The sequence below is a fragment of the Astatotilapia calliptera genome, chromosome 8 (assembly GCF_964374335.1).
Source record: "Astatotilapia calliptera chromosome 8, fAstCal68.1, whole genome shotgun sequence".
In the NCBI taxonomy this organism is placed as follows: Eukaryota; Metazoa; Chordata; class Actinopteri; order Cichliformes; family Cichlidae; genus Astatotilapia; species Astatotilapia calliptera.
In genome coordinates, this window is record NC_137429.1 from 7,461,231 (window position 1) to 7,486,292 (window position 25,062).

At 40.7% G+C, this 25,062-nt stretch overlaps 1 long non-coding RNA gene across 1 annotated transcript; it reads left to right on the forward strand.

Annotated features, from left to right (window-relative positions):
- The first annotated feature begins 806 nt into the window (after nucleotides 1–806).
- On the forward strand, nucleotides 807–24,458 carry LOC113028173 (uncharacterized). Its single transcript, XR_013910908.1, has 2 exons — nucleotides 807–2,057; nucleotides 23,918–24,458. It is a non-coding gene; the product is annotated as an uncharacterized LOC113028173 (long non-coding RNA).
- Nucleotides 24,459–25,062: the final 604 nt, after the last annotated feature.

Consider the following 25,062-nt stretch of genomic DNA (forward strand, 5'->3'; position numbering starts at 1 on the left):
CTCATGTGGCTCCCCTTGCAGTATACACCTGTACTTCATTGTTACTGCGACTGTGGTTGGTGGGGATAAATATGACATCACGTTTTGAGATAAACCCTTTTCAGAGAAGCCAGTAAATTTGAATAGGGTTATAAGAGGATGTCTAAGGATAAAAGAATGAAAATAGATACTTTTAACCTGCATTTCACTCTGCCTAATACATATGGAGTCATATTTTACATTGAACAATGCATTTCATAATCTCTTTAATCGTATCTTCCAAGAATTACATCAGTAAACATCTTGTTAGGGTTCATTTGAATTTCAATGAACAATGCTGGGCATCCTCTGCACACGGCCATTAACAATCAGAAGAGTCTGTTCAGTGACAGGTTGCTTCTCCCCAAGACAAGAACTAACAGACTTAAAAACTCCTTTGTCCCACACACCATCAAACTGTTTAACTCCTCTCTGGAGGGGAGAGGGAGGGGAAACAGGAAACAGGAGGACAAAGGAGGGGGGAACAACTAAGCTGTAGTGCCTCTTCACCTCACTGTACAATACCTTGTGCAATACTTTTTGTAAATAGTCAACAGTGCAATAGACTCAATACTTGAAATGTGCAATTCACTTGTATTTTTATTTTTTATTCCTGTTTATTCTATTTATCCCCTTTGTATATTTTATTTATATTTGTCTCTGTATTTATATGTGTGTGTGTGTGTGTGTGTGTGTGTGTGTGTGTGTATGTATATATATATATATATATATATATATATATATATATATATATATAAAACAATTCTGTAACTGTAACTTCGGTCGTTGCTGTGCTTTTTTTTGGAAGTCGAATTTCCCAGAGGAACCCACCCGAGGGATTAATAAAGTTCTATCTTATCTTATCTTATTTTGGGTTGGGCGGTTTGATATTCAGTTTTAGTTTATTTTACTTAAGTATCGGTTTGCTGCTTTGCTTCCTAGTACCAGGTTGGAGTCCCTTTTGCATTCAAATCTTTCTTAATCTTTGTGGTATTGGTTCATTAAGGTGCTGGAAATATTCAGAAATGTGGTCTATATTTACAGGATAGCATCATGCAGTTGCTGCAAATTGAACATCCATAACGTAAATCTCTTATTCCACCACTTCCCAAAGGTATTCTATTTGACTATGATTTGGTGGCTGCAGTCGTCATTTCAACATAGTGAGTTGATTTTCAGGAAACCAGTTTAATTTGAGTTTTGTGACATGGCGTGTTACCCTGCTGGAAGCAACCACGACAAGATGGGTACACTGTGGTCGTAAAGGGAAGGACTTGGTCAGCAGCAGAGCTCAGTGAGGCTGTGGCTTTTAGATGATTCTGAAATGGTACTGAGGAGCCCAGAGAGTTCCAGGAAAATATCCCCACACATTACAACACCACCAGCAGCTTGAATTATTGAGATAAACCAGGATAGATCTATGCTTTTAGCCATTTGGGGAAAACATTCTAATTTCCACATTATGCTTATGATCACACAGTTAGGCCCAAAGATAATTTAAGTGTGAAATGAACTTGACCTGCCTACTCATGCCTTCATGGCAACCATATTTGTTTTTATGTCTTTTGGATTTTTTCTTTTTTTTTATCACGGCACCAAGTTTCTCTGAGACTGTTCTTTGAACTAAACTTTAAGGCAGAAAGTCAGCCAAATAATATTAAAGGATTATACAGTATATCCTGTTTTACATTCACTTCTCACCTTCTCTCTTACTTTCTTTCATTCCCTCCATTGTCTGGAGTCCCTCACTTCATCCACTACCTTCCATTTCCTCTATTTACACATCTACAGTCTTTCTTTTCTCTTGTACCTGTCATCCATGTCAGGACTCTCTAAGGGATGAGAAAAGAAGAAAGGGTCTGTGGGCCCAGAGCTTGAAAAGACTCAGGAAAGCAGAGGAGGGAAGGGGGGAGAGAGAGCAGATGACCAGTAACTCCCTCTGAACATCTTAAACTCCTGGATGGGCTTTCAAGTGCTGCTCCTCACATATCCCCACCAATCTCTCCATGTCTCACAGGCTTCCCAGGACTCTGTGAACGGTAAAAATGTACATGTATTTCCTCGTCTCTCTCTTCTTTAATGTTTTTCTTGTTTCCTCATACCAGCTACAGTACTAAAAACGTACGTACTCATTCCTTTTTTACTTATTAAAAACTCACATAATGTGTGATTGTGCATAAATATGTTGGAAGTACGTGCCGTCTTGTATATCTCTAGCTGTCTAAATGTGCTTGTGTCAGTTACTTTTGCAATCTAGTTTTCCATTCCTCTTTTCCTACACCAATTTTTAGGAATATTATTGCCTGCCAGATATTTGTGTCACAGTATGAGCGTGGGTCCAAAGAATCCCAAACTGTGGATCAGCAGAGGTATTCATCCTGTCAGTCTGGCTGAGCCACCGCTCCTTGAGACATCTGTGGGCTCTCCTCCTCGAGTCTTGGATTTGTTTCTGTTAATCAAATCTACCCCATAATATAAATACACAAAACATGGGAGTATTTCTTGACACTTACAGGGCTGACGATAATTCTGGCAAATACACTAAGTTGAGTTGTTGTTTGGAAAGTATGTTTGAAAAAGTGATGGTTGTATTAGAGCAAGAGACTGGAGGTTTGAGTCTGCATTGTCAGAACACCAGTTAAATACAGCGATGCATACACAATGTTGCTTTGACAAATGAAGATGAATAGTGCACTAACTGACCTCATTATCCTACTGCGTGAACCACTGTCTGCTTCTCTTTCACTCTCTCTTAGTCCTGTTTCTTTCTTTGGTACACTTCCACTGCGTACACTACATAGTCCAAGTACTCTTACTCGGGTTAGAGTTTTTACTTATTACATGTCAGTTTTGACATACATGACAATCCCATTGTTTCATGACAACATGTGTTGCATGCTGTTTTTTCTATCCAGGTATGGTTCTACTGCATTCTCAGTATGTTTGGGATCAAAAATGAAACCGTTGCCATTCAGGTATTGCATTTTCACCAATTTGGACAAGATCCCCAACACTCCTGATTGAAATCTAGCTCCGTATCATGACAGAACCTACGCTGTATTTTACACATGGTTGTAGGCAGTCACTTTTGGAAAATATATAACAATAATAACACGGAATACCTAAAGTGTCCTAAGACAGCTGTCCCCAACCTTTTTTGCGCCACGGACCGGTTTAATGTCAATGTTTTCACGGAGCGGCCTTTAAGGTGTCGCGGGTAAATACAACAAAATAAAATGATTCGACCGAGACAAAAACTGTGGTATTTTGTAAATATAATAATAACAATAAACATGAATTCACTGGGTAATTGTGTAGCTTTATTAGCCGCGTCCTCCTGAAATGCACAAACAACATTGAGAGTAACGTCCTCCTCTCTGCCCCTTAATGCTCTGGTCGCTATGCGTAAATATTTTTTTCAAAATAAGACACACAACTACAACACGGGAAAAGACCCAGGGAAACCAAGTTAACAATAAAAACCCTGAAAACCATGAATTTCACCCAAGCCTGAACTCTCGTTGTACCAAGCGACTCACGGACCGGTGGGGACCGCAATCAAAAATGGGTTATTTTCCAAGTTGTCTGTTATGTTATGTGTAAAATAAATCTATCTATCGATCTATCGATCTATCGATCGATCGATCGCATGAGGGGGAGAGGTGATGGTTAAAATGTTTAAACGAAAGAGAGCTTTTCAAACATCCCCCTGACTAATACTGCCTCTTGAAATACTGCAGATATGAAGAATTAGATCACATTTCAGAGAAAAACCTCAAAACTATGGCATCATCATGACTCTATGTCGTCTATGAGACACAAGGTGAGACAGTTCAAATGCCTGTGTGGGTGCCTATAAATCCTCTTCCTGTTGATAGGGCTGGGGTCGGAGTTCAGTTGTTGAGGGACCTCTACTGTCTCCACAGGGAGTGTTGGGTAATGGAATGGGAGATTCAGGTCACATACAATGATTTGGGTGCAACCTCTGGCATCAGCTTTAGACTCGAGCTGCAGTGACGGACTAATGTTCGGTTTGGGAGCAAAGGCTGCAGCCATAATGGCCGTTAAAAGACCATTGAGCAACAAGGAGAGCTGTAAATTCAGTCCCATATTAGGACGTTCACATATGTTGGCTGCAATTCGGTTGCACTCAGATGATTTGATGTCTCCGTGTATTTTCTCAGCAATTATTTAACAACATTACTTGTCTCATAAAACTGATTTTAGAATAGAGACATCCATCTGTAATTCTGCCAGCAAAAAGGCAAAAAAAATAAATCTTTCTGTCTTGGAGTGTTTGCCTTTTCTTGCATGAAAAATGTAACATAATCCCAAGCCTACACCCCTCTATACACACACTTTCAGTTCTTGCTTAGATCTATCGGCAGCATCACTACAGTTGGTACATGTGAAGCCCAGCTGGGTACACTTGATCAAAAAAAGATATGCCTGCATGCTGTTTTTTGTTTTCTTTAACTGTGTATATAAATTGTATATGGAGACAAAGTCAGAGAGGGAAGTTTGGGATGGAGTGGATATGTGCAGTGGCGGGATAGTGAATATACTGAACAAAAGAAGTTGAAGATGAAGGTGTCAGGCAGGAAGAAAAAGAGCAAGACCTTAGAGAGGATTCACAGATGAAAGAGGAGCTCCGGTGTGACAGAGGAGGATGCTAGGAATAATGCCATTGATGCCACTTGTGTGTTTCTACCTTGTATATTAAGCTGGCTCCAGCTGTGTTGTATATGCGAGCACATAGTCAAACATATTGAACCACACTGGGTTATGTATGAGTGTCTGGATCTCTGTAGCCCTGGCTTCACCTGTCACCTGTCAATCTATCACTGTCCCCTGATGGCCCCCCCCCTTTTTCTTAACCTGCCAGCGTCAGGGTATGACAGGGGACAAAGCCAGAGTGACAGACATTGACAGGACGGCGATCCCTTCTGTACGCCACGGGCAAGGGGCTGCTTCTCCATGTGTCACCCTGAGTGACAGAGTGGAGCCCTGCGCCTGAGGTGGAGTGATGCAGCTACCAGATAGAAGACCGGCCCAGCAGCGGTGGCTGTATCTCTGTTTCACATACATGCATACAAAGCATTGCTTTTAAATGAAACCACTTCTTACACACAAACACGTGTATCTGCAAACAGACCACCAACGTGTTTTTGTTGCACTTTGTGATCTTTGCATAAAACAGATTTCTTCCTTTCAGGGTGGCAGCTACAGAGCAATTTTAAAGACAAAATACTATTAACGTATTTTTACTGGCTCTGCTATAGGCTGCTGGGAATATGGCGATGTTGTAAATAGGATTTCATGAGTGATTCTTTTAAAAAAAGATCTATATAAAAGAAGCTTTTATAAAGGCTGTGCAATTGGATTTTAGATCAATCAGATTTAGACACATCACATCAAAACATAAATTTGTCTGCCTAAATTGCATTGGATTTTTCCATTGCTCTTTATTGCCCATACCCCACCCCCAGTGCAGGGCTGTTGCCTTTGCCTCATTCAGAATTGAATGGAGTGTATGGAAGCAGGTAAGGTAGATGCTATAGGTTTACAAAAGCATTATATAGTGACGAGGAAAACATCTCAGACACTGTTTAAGAAAAAAAAATCTTCCCCTAAATTCTTATATCCATCTGCATGAAAACAGACCTTCCAACATCAGTTCATTGATGTGTGTCTCCAGTAGCCTCAGTAACCATGGTGTATTTATATATCTTTACTATCTGCCCATAGGCCCCCCAGGCATCACTAAACCCAATCAGGCTTGCAATGAGTAGCGTCATCACTGGATGAGCTATTTCCCCCTTGAGACCCCTGTTGTCTGAACTGTGGGTTCAGGGTGCAGAGAAAGGAAGCAGAATCCACATAAAGGGCTTTCTGAAAGGTCTGTATTAGAATGGGATCACAAGGAAAGCAACATTAGAACATCACCACCAATATTTATACTAGGAAGTTCAAAAGGAGGATATTGTCATCCCTAGCTTCCTGTCTCCACTGCCTGTCTACCAAAAGGTCAACTTCAAAGCTCTGAAAATGCATGCCTTCCTCTTTCTGCCTTAATTTTCTATCTGTCTTCATTTTCGTGGCCCTTTTCTTCTCTGTTCACTATTGGCAAAAGACCTCATGTGGACCAAGATGCACCATCCCACTGATGGATAGGACATACATATAAAACACGTTTAAACAAAATTGGATAGCCCTGAAAAGCAGAAGTACTAGCACAGTGGAAGAAAAGCTTGATTCTAAAGTGAAATTAAAACTTCAGGAACAAAGCACACTTTAATAAACAAAGTAACCAGACAATTAAAAGATAAGTTACCGGCAGACTTAGAGAGGCTTTTAAAGCTCTTTGTAACTTGTTCTTTATCAGTTTTGTATTAATTCTGAGGCACGCTTGATGGATTAAAAGGTCGATGGATACGTGTAGGGTCAAAGCTGGCCTAGACTTGCTGATGCATTTAATGGTGAATGGTGGATTGAAGCAGTGAAATGTTGGGTGTTTCCATTAGTACCACCAGGAATCTGATTTGGTCTGACAATCTTGGCCTCTTCTGGATTGCTGAAGAAACGTATCGGATCACTGCAGGTAACAGACACGCAAAGGCAGATAAGCATCTCAACCTGACCCAGACAATTAGCCTGTGTTTACTTCAGGAAGCTCGCTGTAATAGATCAAAGAGACCTGGGAGCTGTATCAGTGGCTCTGGAGCTTGTCTCCCTGTCTCTCTCGATCATTCTCAATCGCCCCTGATTCCTGCTCTCCCTCCCTTTCTCTGTCGCTAGTCAATTTTGCTGCAGCTGACCTCAGGAGAACTTTGACCTGCAGCCTCAGGGCCACAATCCCTCAAAGCTGCTGTTTCACACCACTGAGATACTCTTGCCTATTTGTATGCTCTTTTTCTTTACAAATTCATCCAGTCAGCCTGTGTGTCTTCTAGGAATAGTAATCAGTGGTGATTGAATTCATGGTGTGAATTTCCTCTATTCTTGGATAAAATGGCATGAACACGTGCGTGTGTGTGTCTGTCTCTCTCCCTCTGTGTGTGTGAGTGTGTGTGGTATAGTAAAAGGCTCAGTCAGGCAACATAAAAGGCTCTTTTCCTGTTAGGGGTTATCAGTACAGGGGACCCTAGTGGTTTGACACTGATTCTGATTCTGATTCTGATTGACATGAAGACGCTCAGACAGACTTACGGGTGCTGATACTAGGTGGCTTATCTCCAGCGTCCCTGGTCCCAGAGGTCTTCAGACTACCAACCATTTTTCCTTTTCTATGCTCCCATAAGCATGCACTGACCGAAACAGACTCCACTATTCATTCGTCCCATGTCTGCAAGGGCATTTTGACATTTAACTGTTTTTGTTTTTACTTTCTAATCCTGCCCTTGAAAACTCAAGAACATCACCACAGTCACAGTTTTGTTAGGCTTTAAAAGTAAAAAAAAAAAATCTCTTGTTTTGATGAATCAGCTCAATAACCTAAATGTGTGGGTTTTTTTTCCAGCGTGCTCATTTGTTTTTCAACAACTAATAGAGTCATTTCATTATATTCATTATATTTTTTAAAGCTGGATCCAAAGAGCTTTGAGCATGCACTATTTGCTTTATAAATGACTTTAATGAGTTAAGTGTTACTAAAACATTGTTGATTAATTTACTTTCGATTGCGTTGTCCATTGATTGTTTCAGCATCAGTAAAGTAATCTGTTCCTTCTCTTGTTAATTAACCAGTGCACTGGAATTAACCTTAATTATATGAGTTATCACGCATTTCCAGCAAGCACACACATCCACAGCAAATCCTTTGCCACCCAAATCCAGACAACCACACTATTTGCTCTGTAGACAGCAGTAAGCCTGAGAGACGGAGACGACACAGTCATAAAAATGGACCCGCAACCGGACATTAAAAGGTCCTTTCTTCTGTTGCTTTCTGCCTTCTCTGATAAGTGTAAGACAGTTTGCAGTGGCAAGCATTAGAGGAAGGTGTGATTGTGTGAAACCATCTTCTGTTTGGAAGCAGCACTGCTGACCTTGCAGGCTGAAGATAGCAGAGACTGTCATGTTTGCTTTGTAGCATTAAAAAGTTGTCCAAGTCGATTCAGCATAACTTTTAAAGTTTTAAGATTAGTCGTTACTGTCAGTTTATAACCGAGTAGCAAAAACCAACAAAGCTTCAATGAAATTTAGATAGGTGGCTTGCTGATTAAAGGATAGGTATCAGCAACACCACTTAATTGTTTCTTCCTTCTAACTGCTCTGATGTTGTGATATAACTGCAAATTGTATAAAGATAAATCACACCAAAAGTCTTCCAGCATGCTAGTAGGTCGAATAATACCCAAGTACAAAGTACAGCTGGAACTGAACACAGAAAATAACTATTTGGATGTTTTTAACCACTGGCAAAGCGTCCCAGAGCTCTGATTTAGAGTTAAGTCCACAATGTGAGATGATCAAAGAGAAGCTTTTATGACTGTGGGCTAAGTCTGACCAGCAGATGAACCACACCATCCATATATTCCCATTCAGCTCTGATCATACAATTCTTACCTCCTGGCAACTCTTCACTTCGCCTCGTGTAGTTTTGTGAGTCGACAAACACTGCATTTCACCTAGCTTACATCGCCCCTTCTACTTCCTGAAGATTTTGAGAGGGAAATGGAGAATGAAGGACTGACCTGAATCTAGGTCAGATCTCAGTCAAAATTTTGCATCTAAGGAAGTTAGTTGTGAGTGCAGCTGAATCATTTATTGTAATAGGCTGTGTGCAAAAATGTAGGTTTTACTGTCTGAGAGAGCTGCAGATGTGAAGAGATGGAGCAGGGAAATATTGCACACAATCTTTAATGCATTCCCTGCATTTAATAGAAATAACAGGCCATAAAGTCTTTATTCAATTACTAAACATGTTTTCTGATTTATATAAAGTGAAAGGGCGAGAAAAATGCTACATCCAGCAAATCCAAATCAAGGCCATCCTACCTCTTAATTGCTAAACTGAATGTTGTTCTCTTAAAGGCTAACCGTAACTGATGCAGCTCATAGCTAATCCAAACTTTGTAATTCTCTGACACAGTTGTCTTTGTTTAGAATGGGTCATTACGTCAGTGTCCCCTCTGATCAGAAGTACGATGCTGTCAAGTTTAATTTCCATTTGAGCAATTCATGACTTCATGAAGCAAACCACGACCAACAGTGTTAACATACGCTAACTAGCATATGGTGCTGCCAGGTACTTTTGGGTCTTCAGGTCTTTGGCCTTCAGCAAAACAAGTGACTCAGTCTTCATGGCTTCTTAAGTAAACACCAGTGGGGTCAACCCAAGGTCACAACTAAAGAGGGAGCAACAAACAGTGTTGGGTTATCACGATCCAATGTGACCACTTTTGCTTTTTTGTGATCTTTCAAAGGCATCTACATGTATCAGGCTTCAAAGCATCTTTGAAGAACTGGATCTATCGTGGCATATGTGGAGAAGTGGAGGCGAAACCCAATCTTTTAATTTAACTACATCTGTTGCTATCTGTTGTTAGCCTTCAGCGAGTGGGGCAACAGCAGAAACACTTGTGCTACATGTGAGCCTTCAAAGTCTCTAACAAGAGAACATAAATTACACAAACATCTCTCCAGTCATTTTGATCGACAGACTGTCACAAGTCTGGCACATTGGTTTCTTGGTCAAGGGGCTTCCTCGCCCAAAGTGTGAGGACCGTTTCCAAATCTCTGACAGTGATGAGAAATGCACCACTGTTCGCTGGCTGACCTCAGAACAGCCCCTGGCAGCAGGCGCTGCCGCCCCTTCAACAGCTGTAGTCATGTGCTGCATGTCAGACAGAGCTGGTCCCCTGCTGAGCTGCTATTGCATGATGAGTAGTGGCAGCAATCAGCCTGATAGGTAGTCATTCCTGTCCAATTAGACTGATCATTACCTGACTTGGCTTGTCCAGGCCGCGCATTCACCTAAAAAATAAAGCCATTGAGAACTGTGCACCCTGTGGATCACATGGTTTCAACTGCTCTGTGAATCCACTGCAGAGCATATAAGGGTCAAGTGTAAATCTTTGCTTTAAAATCATGGAGGTACACTCACGAGCATTATTAAATGTTGGAACTTTTATATTTTTCCTGGCAAGAGAGCAAAATTTTAAGGGAATGACACATTCAAGTTTGGGTTTCTTAATTTTTTTAATCTGTTTTTCCTTCAACAGAATGCAAATTTTGTGGGCTACCCCTCTGTTCTCAGTCCCTTCACGCACCTATGTTTCAACTGTCATTAATAATTTCAGGCTGTCTTTATGTCTCCACGTTGCCTGTCAGTGACTTTAAAGGTTTTTGGCTAATAAGTCTCATTTCACTTCATTAACTTCTGGCTTGGGGGTCTATTCAGGCTGAGATGATATATTACCCAGCAACACACACACACAAATGGGCACGAGTATACAGGAGTAAACGCATATTCTCTCTCCTCACACATGCACAGACACACACACACTCTCCTGTGTAGCCTGGGGTGCACCCGACTAGTATGAGTGCAAGGAAGCACACATAGAAAAAGAATGAGGGCCTGGGTAATGTGTGCATTAATAGTGGTAATTGATGCTGGTACTCAAGGATTTCTTTTGAGGCTGTGTGTCTTCTGCTGTTTTGCTCCTTGAAAGCTGCCTGCGGTTAAAACCCAGTGTGGTTTTATGCTCCCAGCTAGCCCTCCTATCAAATTCTCACCCAGAAATCAGATTCAGCAGTTTCACTTGATCTGCCTCAAAATTAAGCTGAAAGTCATTATTGACATCCCAATCTGTTAGGATTCCAAAATGGCTCGCCTCGAATGAGCACTTTATTGCATTAGCACAGGGAACCTGCAGGGAACAAAGAGCTTCCCATGTATTGTTTGTGTTTTCAGGCACCGGTTGTTATTGTTTGCCTTTTATCACCTTTTATGACTCACAGATTCTTTCTCTTGGAATCGAAGGATGTTGTTCGCTGAAATAATCTGTAATCAACGAACTAGATCTCTGTTAGGCCCACATGTTTCCTCGATAAATGTTGCAGGGGAAATTAAGCCGTGGTTAATGCATGGGTTGTTTTGCCTCTGGGAAACAGGCTGTGTTTGTGATTTTTATTTATTTTTTTATTTTAGTGTTGATGCAGTGAGGTATTCAGGAACAGACATGACTGAAGCTGCAGTGGACACTCACCCTGATCCAGATTTAAAGGCATTTGCCAGAACTGCACGACTCATTACTTTACTTAATGGCAACCTAATGCCTTTGTGCCCACGTGTGTGTGCTCTCATCAGCAACTTTTTTGTCCAAGCAGTGGCTATTAAGTAATGGTGCAACGGATCAAAAATCTCACGGTTCAGATCAGATCACGGCTTTAAGTCACGGATCGGATCAATTTTCAGATCAGCAAAAGAAGAAAAAAAGACAAAATTTTAACATTTACTTGTGAACTTATTTAGGTATTTTTTGCCTCTTAAAACATTCAACTCAAGACTCATTCCACGTAATTATATAAAAACAAATTAAGGTGCAATATAGGGCAGTACAGGGCTTTGTATCTACCACTCCGCTGTGATATAATGAGCGGTCACAGTCACGTAGCTTTCAGAAGATGCCAGGGACAGTTCAGCCATAACTTTAAACTTTTCCTGCTCATACATGCCTGGGTACATTCTTGTCACTGAAGTGGACGCGCAAAGGGATATCATAGCGTGGCTCAAGCACCTTCATCATAGTTTAAACCCCTTGTTTTGCACAAGGGAATACGGCTTCCCCCCTAAACACCCCAGTAGCTTTTGTAATAGCTTTAGCCCGGTTGGATTGGGCAGCAAAGGGCTGCTTAAATGCAGCAAACTTCTCTGTTCCTCCACTTGGACCGCCAGCGCTGGCCATAACTATCGCTTGACAGACTGACATTGCGCACCATACACATACTTTTTTTCCTTCTTTTTCGAATCTTCGGATAACATGCGTCCCGAACCGTGGAGTGGGATCGGTTCGGATTACGGATCAACCGCAATCCGTTGCACCACTACTATTAAGCAATATGACAGCCAATTAAAGCTTCAGTCTCACAGGCGGGTTTCCACAGGTTGCTGTACTCCCTGACTGGTTGGTGAGTGGTTGCTGACTGTCATCGGGTGAAATGGGTTCACCTTCAGTATAAAAGATGTCTTATTTCTGCAGCCAACACATTTCAAAAGTATAACTTTGACTTCATAGGGGAAAGTGTATCACACTTTTTATAGTTCCACTGTCTTGGCGGCAGTTAGCAAGTGTTTGCAAACAAATTTATATTTTTCATGCCAACTTTGCAAACTTGTGCAACACTTTAACCTAATGTCAGCACCAGTAACTACTCAACCATCCAGTCAGGGAATACACATTTTTCTCTAGCAACCGGCGGTTGTCAAAGGGTCACTGATGAGTCTATAGGCCTGCGTAACTGAGACATGAGATGATGGATTTCTTGTAGATTACAAATTTCAAAGCACTTTTACTTACATTATGGATGTAAGTAAAACTGTGCTGAACAAAATAAGTCAAAAAATATCATTTCACATCAGCACATTAAAATAGTTCATTGAAAGCAATTGTAAAAAGGTAAGTATTCGGCTCAACAGAGTCTGCAGACCTCAAACTAAAGGGGAGAGAGTTCCAGAGTTCTGGTGCTACTGTTGAGAAGGCTCTGTCACCTTTAGTTTTCAGCGATGTACAGTGCACAGCCAACAGGCCTTGGTCACAGGACCTTCGGGACCTGCTAGGGACATACAGAACAAAAGTTATTTGATGCATGCTGATGCTCGACCATTCAGAGAACTTTAAGTGAGAACCAAGAACCTGAAATATATATCTGGAGTGGATGGGAAGCCAGTGGAGTTGGGTGTCATAACCAAAAACCCAACAGCTCATCCTGCAAGAATAACCTCCACCATGGTAAGTGACAAGCACACATTTTATAATAATGATTTTGTATCTGAGAGAACTGATCCATATAGATCAACTTGCATGGATTCAGTCACCATCCAGAAGTTTTAGGCATTGCTTCTGTGACCTTCCGTCTTTCAAGTCTTACCATTTCAAGTCTGTCATATATTTTTGTTTCTGTCTAAAGCACTTATCTAGAACAATGTCAAAGATTTGATGATGTTATATAATTTCCTGTATATCCTCCCATATCAAGCTCTTGTATTCTGAGTGATTTTGCCCCTTCAGGCCCGCTGGAAACCCCAGGCACATGAGTGGCAGCTGGGCTCGTTCGGACATTGTTTCCTGAAGGAAATACAGCCTTGCCAAAATACTTGGGATGCTCCAGTTGCATTTATATCATCTGCTATGGCATATGAAATGTGAGACTGACATTGAAGACAGCTTTATAATGTCAGTTGTAAACAATCTGGAGCTCGGTTCAGGCTAAATGAGTACTACCATTCCCCATAGCTGAATAAACTGGCAATGAAGTTTTGTTAACATCCAGGAATGCTACAGAGTAGTTTCTGAAAGGATTGCAATTTTTCTGCTTGGCAGCAACAGTAAACCATGAAACACTCACTCCACTGTTTGAAATTTGTTTTCAGATCCACGTTTTTGAAAATTAGTCTGCAAACCACTTTAAGATAAGCAATAAAGCATCCAGTACGGTTTCAAAAGCTGTAAATCTATTAAGTTCACACTTCAAAATTAGGAAAGGAAACTTCTTTTTTATGAGCTTTTAAAAAGACACAGTAAAAGCTGTTTTTATTTATTGCGTTCTTTGCTTGTAAATTCACTCCCCTCACTCAGACTTCATGTTTGCCAAAGTCATTTGGCTGTAGCCTAACACTGCATGCAGCTTTACTGTGAATTGTTAATATTAAAGTGTTCATTTACAGGCTAAGTGAGTTCGAATGTGCCAAAATCTCCCTCAGTGGGCTTTTCAGTGGTCGCATTCTCTTCTGCTCTTCAGCTGCTTTGAAGATCAGAGTGTAGAGTGTTAGTCTGTTATTAGTATGTCTAAAAAAAGTCCCTAACCTTCATGGTGTGTGTGTGTGTGTGTGAGAGAGAGAGAGAGTGACTGTCTAATTCTGTGTGCATGCGCATGGGTGCCATTGCCACAGGGAAAATGTGAATTCACAAGGGGACAAGAGTGAAGTTTACTTACATTCCCATCCATCCAACTTCAAGGATAGAGGAGTGTCATGCATCAGTCATGCATTGTGTTTTTGCAATATTTCCACACAAAATAACCAAAATCAGTGGCTATTAAATGACAGCTGTCAGTGATTCATGCATGCCAGGGTTTCTTCCAGATTATTGCCCTGAGGCCTACTGGGCCCAGGATGAGCCCTGCTAACAGTAACAATGAGAAAACTGATATAATGGTTAGAAACCTCACTAAGAGATGTCCTTTGGTTAAAATGGGAGTGCACGATGGGAAAACTGATTTACTGTTGTTCAGTTTGGTTGGTTGATATCTAAACGTTTTAGAACTTGTGCCGTTGTTCCAGTCATCTGATTGCCTGCACATTTGCTGGAATACCAAATCAACACCAAAAGCAGGATGAGGCACTGAAATAATGTGTTTTAATAAAGTCTCTAAATGAACAAACAGATCAGGATAATATATGTTCCTCTGTTTAATCTGGATGTGAACCCTTTAGGATGCAAACAAATCACCAATATGCAGCTATCTTATCAAGCATGGTCTCCAAGAAAAAGCCTGAAAAATTAGCTCAAAAACGCTGGACACAGAATATAAGTTTTCACACCGGTGCTTTGTTTTACTTTAGTTAACATCAACCATGCATTGACAGGTCTCTGCAACACTACACTCGCTAGGCATACTAATGGGAATCTTCTACAGAATCTGTGTATAAATCTCAACTGTGTCAAGCCTGATACTTTACAGGATTAATTAGAATAAATAGCTTTGGCCTATAGCTTGCAAATGATTTGTTGTGGCCATTTGAGGCTCTAAAATCTTATCTCATAACATTGTTGATTCTTTAGAGTCCAGTTAGCTTCATAATCATTTTATTGGCACTTGTGAAACTGGTCCTCATTATTGTGCATTTTCAAACACAAAAGTCAGAGGTGGAAGACTCTGTTCTTACATGAGATTAAGAAGATTGACACTGAAATAGAAACAAACGATCCTCCACCCATTCCCACATGTTCTTTCAAAAGTTGGCTCACATCTCAAGACTGAAAGCTTTGCACAGAAAGGCACTGGCTCAGAACTCATTTGAGCCAACCCTCTGTGCTTCTGGTTAGTGTGAAATGTCAATGGCATGAAGGGTGGATGGTTTTATAAGAATACCTTGAGCATCTTGGGGATTCTGTTAGAAACATGTGGTGCAGTTGAGAGAAATGTGGAAAATTACTGTAAATGCAAAAATTCCACTCAGGAGCTCTGTGAGATTCCAGGCCACTGTTAACAGGTACTTGATGATATATGTGCTGCAGCACGGGCCATTGTGTGAGGCCTGCTGCATCAACGCGTGTTTGGACCATAGAGGGGAAAAAACGACTGTCACTACTGATTTAAATGATGAAAATAATTCATTTTGTTGTATGCTCAGCATGTCCTTGTGGTGCATTTGCTGAACTATTCCCTCTACCCACCAGGTTCCTCTTTTTTTCTCAAACATTAAAATTCTTCAACTTCCCCACACAAATACAGGCATGCTTGAAATGGGTTGATGGAATAGTACACGTGCTATACCCTCTGTGGCCATATGAGACACATGCTTGCATGTGCAGGAAACCTGGATTAAACCTTAAAGGCAAACTTTTGATTTCACAGGGTTTAAACCGCCAAGTCTTTTTAACCCTGACCTTTTGCCATGCGGTAATACCCAGCCACACATGCTTAGTCAGTATTGACCGACACTATTGACTTTGTGCTCCTGCAATTCAGTACCAACTGTGGCACATGCATGTGTGCACTTTTTGCCAACCTGTTCCAATTTAACCCTTTGACTCTCCACAGACCTTCTGTCCTACAGCACCCAATGAGACTTCACTCAACAACCTGCTCCACATATTCTACACTCCATGCACAGCTGACCCCTTGTGTATCCATTATTGCAGGTCAGGTTAGAGCACAGAACCACAGCAGTGCATATGGACAATAAACAGGACACTCCTAGAGCTTAGATCTGGGCAGTTGCACACCTGAAAGGGCTTTTGTCAATAAAGACTATATTTTTCATATGCATTGTTTGTTTATGGCTAATTTCAAAGTAGCAATAGATCTTGATGCCATTATAATACAAAAAAAATTGCCAAGGATGTAAAATTTATTCATCCCACAGTCAAAAATCTGCATTTTGGGGCCATATTCTTCTGCTTACAACCACTCATGTGCCTACTGTCATGTGTAATATGGAAGCTAGTTTTCCTGGTGGTGTGTTGTTTAGAGTAGCATGTACTGTGGTTTGTCTGACCTAACCGCATATTATGTCTCAACAACCTTTCTGAAACCAGTAGTGGGAAAAAAATGGAAGACTCTCTCTTTTGAAACAAACCAGATCTGATCTCTACTCCCTGTTACTTTAGTATAAAAGCCAAATGTCCCTTGTTGTGCAACTTTTTATTGCAATGAAATTCCTTTTAGCTTGTCACAGTGCACTAATGCTAAAGGTTAAAGGTCAAATCTATGACTAACCACTGAAATACACCTGGTGTGTGTGTGTGAAATCACATAGCTGATCCGAGAGCTGCTTAGTTCTGTCTTTCGCACAGCTTTGAATCACATAAGCTGCCCCGGGGTATTTTATTCTAACAATTGCTGATTTTTATTAATACTAGGCTTTTGTTTTTTTGTAGCAATGGAAATCAGGTTTCTGAAATTTAAAACACTCCACAATGAAACTATATCAAGTTATGCGGAATGGTATCTTGACGTCTTTTCTTTTATAATATTGCCGACATTATCAAATTCGTTAGATTTTTTTCCTCTATATGTTCTTTTCTCTAATGGATTTGCTTCTCTTTTTGAAAGCTGAAACATGTCAGTCATTAGGAGCGTTTAGTAACAAATGCAAAAGCTGAATAACAGAGACGTCTATCACTCACGTCGAGCACTCAACCTATTTTGTTCACATTTAACAGGGTCTATAGGATGTATTGGAATGCGAAAAAAAAGAGAGAATAAAAGGAAGCTTCTTCCTTGAGGCAGGGGTCCCCAAAAGGATACGCGCATAAACTAAAATAGAGGGTTAAACCTCTTTACTGCATCTCCATCACATGCACAAAGGCGTGCATGCGCTGACATACACTCTGAGGCACGCATGCAAAAAAACATCTTAGTCTCGCTCACTCTGTTTCTTGCATATGCACACACACATATATTAACCTCTTTCTTTCTGGCCCCTCCCTCATCTCGCACAGACGCTTTCACAAATGCAGACTCCGACACACACGATTTCGTACACACAAACACACACACAAACACATCCCCCAATTGAAATGGCACCTCTATAGGAGAAAATAGGGGGTGGAATTAAAAGTGCTGAGTGAAAGAGAGAGGAGGAATGAGGGGAAGAAACAACCACAACAATACAAACTGGGAAAGGAAGTGAGGCTGAAAAGAGGGAATGTGTTTGAAAGGAGAGAACAAGGTGAAGGAATTAAAAGAGCAGAGAGGATGAGAAAAGGCAGCAGAGGCTGAAAATAGAAAATGTTTTTATTCCGTCTTTGAGAGATTTATTCCCTTGTGCACATGTGTCGGTGCAGTTTTCTATTGACTGCAGGTGTTTTTGTTGTCTTTGCAAATTCACTGTAGCTCACAGCTGACTGTTCCACTCAGGTTTTCTCATTTTAGAGAGTCATTATATCATCACTTCTGTAACAACGATGGCACTTAATAAATATCATTAAATCTCTTGATTGGTAGTTTTACTGCATTTATGTCAGGACACATGCTTACCTATTTCCAGGCAAGTATTTAAACTCAATGTTTGCAAGTGATGCATTACTGAGGAGGCTTGCTTATAGGCCAGGATGCTTTGTTCGACCTTGTGAAAGCCTCCCTGAAAGGAGCCGCCAGTCCATGGCCAGCGGATTTAGGGGAGTGAGTTTAGGGGGTCAGCACGGTCACCCTGGGGATAAATGCCTGCCATTGTCAGTTCTGAGGAGATGCTCTCAGTAGGGAGTCTATAAAACCCCAGTGGCAACACTAACACCCAGAACTCTGGGGCTCCCCAGGGGAACACCCTGAGACCTCCAGTCAGGGACTAGTTCGCAGTCTGCTAGGGAGAGAAACAGCTGGGGGGACCCCTGCATGGTTTGGTAGTCTGTTGGGTTCATTATCTCCCAGGGAGTTGTGACGGTTTGAGGTTATAGGGTTCTTCATATTTTTTTTTTTGAAGATGTGCAGCAGTAAGTTGCACGTGAGTGCAATCATTCAAAGTACCATTTAAACTAAAAACAAAGCCAAATGAAGTCTCCTTTTGTAGTAAGTTGGCACAAACTTTTCTCTCATTGGATGGAAGTGGAAAGCAAAGCGAATGAATTTCTGGTGATGCATGCTCATTCACATTTATCTATACGTATATAGATAAGACACTGCGTGTTTGAGTATGTTGGTTATTATGTATATGTGCAGCGAGTGTGCAGGAAGTGGAGGGGGCAGCGTCTCATGGGGTCTTTTGTGGAATGCCTCTCCTCGCCCCTTCTCAGATCCATGAGATGGGCAAACATGAAATCAAAGTGGAAAAGCCCCACAAAGGGGTGGAAGGAGGATGACTAGGGTCTGGATGGGGGTATAAGGAGGAAGGGGAGGGGGGGATGGGTGGCTTGTCCCTGCACCCCAGGCCCCGAAAAGCACTAGGCCTCCCAGTTCCATGAAAAGAACCCTTATGAGGACCTGGCTGTTCCGCCTGCATTGGATTAAAACCCCAAACCCAAAGGCTGCCAACACAATATATCTATGTCCTATTTTATCACTCACTCCCAGAGAACAAGCAACCACTTCATCATGTTCTCCTTGAAACTGTATAATTCGTGCACTTATCGAAGGTGCTGTAATGAATATATTTTATTGACAGGTATGGTTGAAATTATAGGGATTGCTAGTTGTAATGAAGTCAAACAGAATTGACAAATATTGATGAGAAACCAAAACAGTGTCAACAGAAAACATATTTGTTGAAATGCATACTCCATGTGCCTTCAACTTTGATAATATGGCAAGTAAAAATATCACAGTTTAATACGAAATAATCCGAACGAGAATTTGCCAAATTTCTGTTTTATATTTTTTCTGCATCTTTCACTGTGTCACTACTTTTGTGGAAGAACAGTGAAAGCTTTTATTGTTCCACAAAATTCAAAGGAGTAATATTGAGATCAGCGTCCAACCGTTGGCTTGTATAGTTTGTCTTTAGATTTCTTTTTTCTTAGGTGAAGTAATCTGACAAAATAAATCCTCTCAGGACTGCTGTTATCAAAATGCACACACGGTTACCACACAATGAAACCAAATCAACCAAGTCTGACATTTTTAGAGTTTTGACTCCAGATTGTTTTATTTTTAAAATTTAAAATGCTTCAGTTCTATAACTCTATACATTTCCTATATCAACATAAACTGTAATGTACAATGTCTATTCAGTAGAGCATTTGGATACAAGTTAGCAAATGAAACGACAGCAATTTTACTTTTTAAATAGGTGAAAATTGACCCAAATTGAATAAAAACGTTTGATTCCCACAAATCCACTACGTGATAGTACTCTCATACCGAAGGTATTTCCCATGTAATTGACATGTCTGTTCTGCTAAGTAAATGATTGCAGATCTGAAAACACACACTGAGAATGAGAGCTACAGCTAGGGACCGTGTACCGGGTATCTCAGCAATTATACTCTAAAATGTGTATCACCTCACTGAAAGGGCTTTTGTGGTTTCCGCTCCTTAGTTTGGCACACTGCTGGAGAATTACAAATGTCTACATGTCGTCTTCATTTAGCATGCCTCTGTATGATACACACTACAGTATGCATATATTTAACTCAGTTTCTTAAGGCTGCTTTTAAGACATTACACGGCACCCTCAGTCACGTTCTCTCACACACAAAGCTACACATTCTCAGACCTGAATGTCTAAACCCTGAACTATATATTTTATGCAGATTGCCAACAAATAAGAGAATTACCTCTACCTGGAATTTTACCTTTTTTGCATTTATACTAGCTCATGTTTGCTATACTAGATTCTGGTGTTCTTACTTGGGGTATTTGTGTGTTTTTGTGCCTGGATAGGTGTATAAAGAACTGGGGGGGTGGATATAGCAAAACCTTTGTAGCTCTGTAGCGCTCCTTGTCTCCAGAGCGGGACCCCTCATCTTGCATCCGCTGGGGATTGGGAGGTGCGAGGCGAGGTGCATGTCTGCTCCCTCAATCTTCCGTTCTATAACTGATATGTAATAATCCCCAAGCTCGACGTATGTGTCGGGGAGGAGGGGGTTCAACGAAATCTTCTTTGTTCAGTGCTGCCTTTAACAAAAATCAACCGTCTGACACCCTCTGTTATAACATCTGTGTGTCTGGGTATCTCTGTTTTGGTCTCCCTTTCAGTCACAGATGTGTGTTTATTCTAGAGAATTTAGAGAGATCCAAATTTGGATGTCATGCAGTAATTTTTAAATAAAAACGTATTTTTACCTGTTGGTTGCCAACACGTTTTGATCTTTGAATGATTAAGATGTAGAGACTGGTGGTAAAAGTTTAGCCAAGCGATTTTTTTTAATGTTTGTGTAAAAACAATAACTTTTGAGTTATACAAAATTTAACTAGAGTCACCAATGGACTGCAGAGCAGATCATCAGGCACTCCCATAGTTAATGGAATCTAATACATGATTTATAAAACAATGTGCAAAAGTCTTGGGCCACTTCTTATTTCTTTATATTTCGCTTCAAAAAGGCCAGATTTTCTTGTAAGTTTTTTAAGCGGTCTTTTAAAGTTTTTCTTTGGACATTGGACACTTTTATTCATTTTCAGTCCATTTCTTGTACCTGACGATTTTCAGGCACTTACTATTTAAACTTGGTGAATGTTATCTTTAGGCACTTTGTCACTTGCAGCTTGTAGCATAAAATGCATAATGATAACACAGTTTGGCAGGCAGGAAACTGTATTTTTGCACAAACACCGTGACTCTCAAAAAGCTATTAGTCAAAAACTTGACATATCACAGCATGGTGTCCATCTTTTCCTTAAAAAAATAGGAAACTGGAGAAGTGGACAATAATAGAAGCAGTGGCAGTTTAAAATATATCTGCAGCAGGTGAACAGTGTCTGGCAGTCATTTTCTCAAGAAATGGGGATGGACATCTAGCTGACAGATGCATCTGGCCCTTCAAATGAGTCGTCTACTGTTTGCTAAAGCCTCATGAGAAATGGTCTCAATGCAAAAGCAGCTGCCAAGAAGTCCTTCTTAAGAAAGAGAAAGAAAGGCTGATGACACTGAACTTATGGAGTCATGAATCCAAATTCAAATAGTTGTCTGCGTACAGAAGTGGTCAAGTAAAACACGGTGGAAGCTCTGTCATGGTTTGGGGCTGCTTTCAGTCAGCAGTTCTGGAAAGTGTCTGATTGGCGACTTCATTTTTCAACATGATCAAAACACATTACAGTAATAGTATACCTGGATACATGTATAAACACACTGTCACTCATGGATTGACCTCCCCAAAGTCTGTAGCTCAACACTGCTGAAGCAGCTTTATCTTGACAGAGCAAGGAAAAAGAGGCAGCCAACATCCAAAGATCAATGATCAGTGCATTTTTTCAAGAAACATAGATACTTTACTCTTAAATTACTGTTAAATTAAATAAAGACATTATATATTACCTGGTTAATTGTTAAGCTGGCATTAGCTGAAGGGTAAACATTTTCAGTTTCAGGTGTTTTCTGTAGCTTTAAGTTGCCCGGATCAGTTAGACAGCGATCATAAAAGATAAAATAAAAATCATTAAAGCCTGTTTGTCTTAACACAACCGTTGGGCTCATTTAAACTTTGGATAAAGACAATAGAACAAAATTGCACTGTCACTGTAAAAATTATTAATATAGAAGAAGATGTTATTTGTACACGCTTCTTAAAATCCACATGCTTCACTTTGTCAACTGACGATGTGTCTCTTGGAGAGGTGCTGCCTATGGTCCACCATATACTCTGGAGTTGACCTGCCACCTCATTGTGACTAAAAAAGTGGAAGGTTAGAGTATGATGCCGCAAAATGTTACAGTTGGTGACTGAAAAAACATAGTGATCCGTAAAACCAAAAATGCCCAAATTTGCAATAAATCCCAAAACCAGCCAGCTTCATGTTTTCCTTTTAGAAACTCTGTTAGGTCATAAGCATGGGCTCACCTCTGTTTACTATCCCCCTCCAAGCAGTGAATTCATCCTAGCTAACGTGTATATGTGTACACCTCTGTGTACTTGCCTGGTACAGTGTGTGCGCCAATTAGTGTCCCACTCCAGACTGTTTATCAAACTAAGAAAAAAGGTCGGGCTGTACTTGAAAGGAAAAAAAAATTACCCGTGTCTGTATGTGTCCTATATGTTTACACGGTTGTGTCCATGCATGCGGGTGTTTATCCTGCTAGGCCTGTGATGTCAGCTCTGTCTGGCGACAGTCTGATTAATGTCTGAATGTTTTCCAGCTATTTACCCCAGAGCCTGAGCACTGGGCACACACTCTCACAAGGAACAGAGGGAAAGGGGAAGAAACGTCAACATGTAAAAAGTGGAAAGAAGTATAAAGATGATAGTTGCAAAAACAAAATGAAATTAAAATGAAATTAAATAAAAAGCTGTAAAAGAAGGAGGGAAATTTAACAGAAGGATGTGGGAAAGCATCTGTTTTTATTAAGATGGACACTGCAGTCATTCTGACTTCCCCGGACTTGATGACTAATGTTCAAAATATCATTGATAGTGATCCAGTACTTTGTAGTTACTCAGAGAACAGAGTGACGCCAGAATTTCAGCAGCTTGTAATTGGACCATCTGACTCATGTGTAATAAGGGGAGCCTGGCAATCACAGGATTTAGGAGTTACTAACAGAGTCTCCAGGTTGTCCTTACTTTGTTTGCCAATAAAAACATAAAAAATAAAATGTTTTGTCATTCACGCCTTTAGAACTTCCTAATTCTCCTCTTCTATGCTCACCTCCTCACTCTCACTATCTGTCTTCCTGTCTTCTTACTTGCACACTTTCAGATTGATTCCCAGCTGGCCCCGGAGAGAGATTTATTACCACAATTGTTGAAGAATCTTGGGGTTTTCAACAGATGAGCAGATATTAGCCGATCGAGCTAAAGGTCTCGTCCTCCTTTGGTAAAAGATACCATCCTGACTAAGTAAACATGCTGTCTAGATGGCAGGGCGAGGAGAAGAGCAGGATAGAGGTGGCGATGATGCTGTAGAGAACGGGTATATTTGTTTTGTGATTAGCCAGGAAACAGCTCTCAACTCCTTCTATGTAGTCTGGAGTTAATTAGCAGAGCTATTATCAAGCTTTGTTCATCCGCACAGATAAACAGACAGCAGCTCTAATCTAACTGCGCTCTGACGTAGTCTGGGGATCTAATATATTAGATTTGTTAGCTAGCACTGCAAATGGTTGCACCCACCCTACATCAAATGAGCACATCATAGATTAAAGAGTTTAGGAGGAGTGGTGCCAGTGTGTCATTTTGCTGACTGCTTTAGTACGAGCTATCAGCTCATAGAAGCATGTGATCTGTCTTCATGTGCATGTTTGGCTGCATGGATCTAAAATAGAGGTTGAAAAAACAGAGATGTCATTATTCAAAAGTGTCTTTGTCACTTTCTTTCTTCCCTTCTTCTTTTTTTTTCTCCTCGGCTGCCATATTAGCAACTGTCCTGATTGTGTCTCCTTGGACTCAGACATCACAGCCACACCAAATCTCCTGGAAGCACGAGGCAAAGGAAGAAGAATTCGGCTTAGCCGAGAGACGGGATGGATATCGGGGCCCCTGCAGAATCCCCTCCTCCCCCTCCCATCTCTTTTTCACTCTCTCTCGCTGACTTTTCATTCTGTGCCGTGGAAGATTTACTGTAATCTGGCAGATCAAAGGCGAGCATCGCAATCCTATTCCCCTAATCCAGTTTGATGGTGACTTTTGCACATGTAATAACACTGGCAAAAAGAGAGATCGCTTTTAAGCACTGCTTTTTTTTTTTCCTCCGTCTGTTGTCACAGTAATAATCATATTTATAAAAACAGAGTCAAAGCCAGTGCTATTTTAGTCCCTGATAACACTTTGCATTAATAATCATGTCACAACTGATATTTTTCACCCTATCATACTTGTAGTATGCATGCTGCTGATATCATCTCTTGGGATTTTCATTTGATACAAACCTAACCAAAATAAAGTTATTACTGAAACATGCATCATGTTTGACTGCTAAAATTCATGTTTTAATAAGTTTTTATAATTTATCAATTAATACCTGTATTTCTTTTCAGCGCCAGGCAAAGAGGGATTTGCCATTAAAACATCTGGTAATTCTTAAAGTTAAAAAAAAAATGTAGTCTGGCATCCAGTGACCCCTACGGGCTCTTAAGAGGCTTTAATCAGGTTCCTTTCATATCTAACAACCCACAAAGATGTAACTTATTTGATTTGGCTAAGTAGGAAACAATTAGCACTGACATCCCTTCAAGGCATTTTCTAGTTCCTCTCCCCCCCAGCGCTTACTTCTCCTCTCACTGAGACCTCTTTGAAGGGGCAGATGACAGTAGGAATCAGGAACCAGTTATTTCTTTTAATCCTTACCTCTAATTTCTGCCACAGCAAGGTGGAAACAGAGGAACATTACTCTGCCTCTTTATGTCTCTGTTCTTCAAAAATGGCCATGATCATCGCCCTGGCTTTCCCTCCTCTCTGACATCATCCTGCCAAAGAAAAAACCAAAAGAAACACTCATCTTAAGTGTGTTTATTTTAGTATCCAGACGCACTAATGCACTTTCTGTGACGCCTCTTTTGTCCTA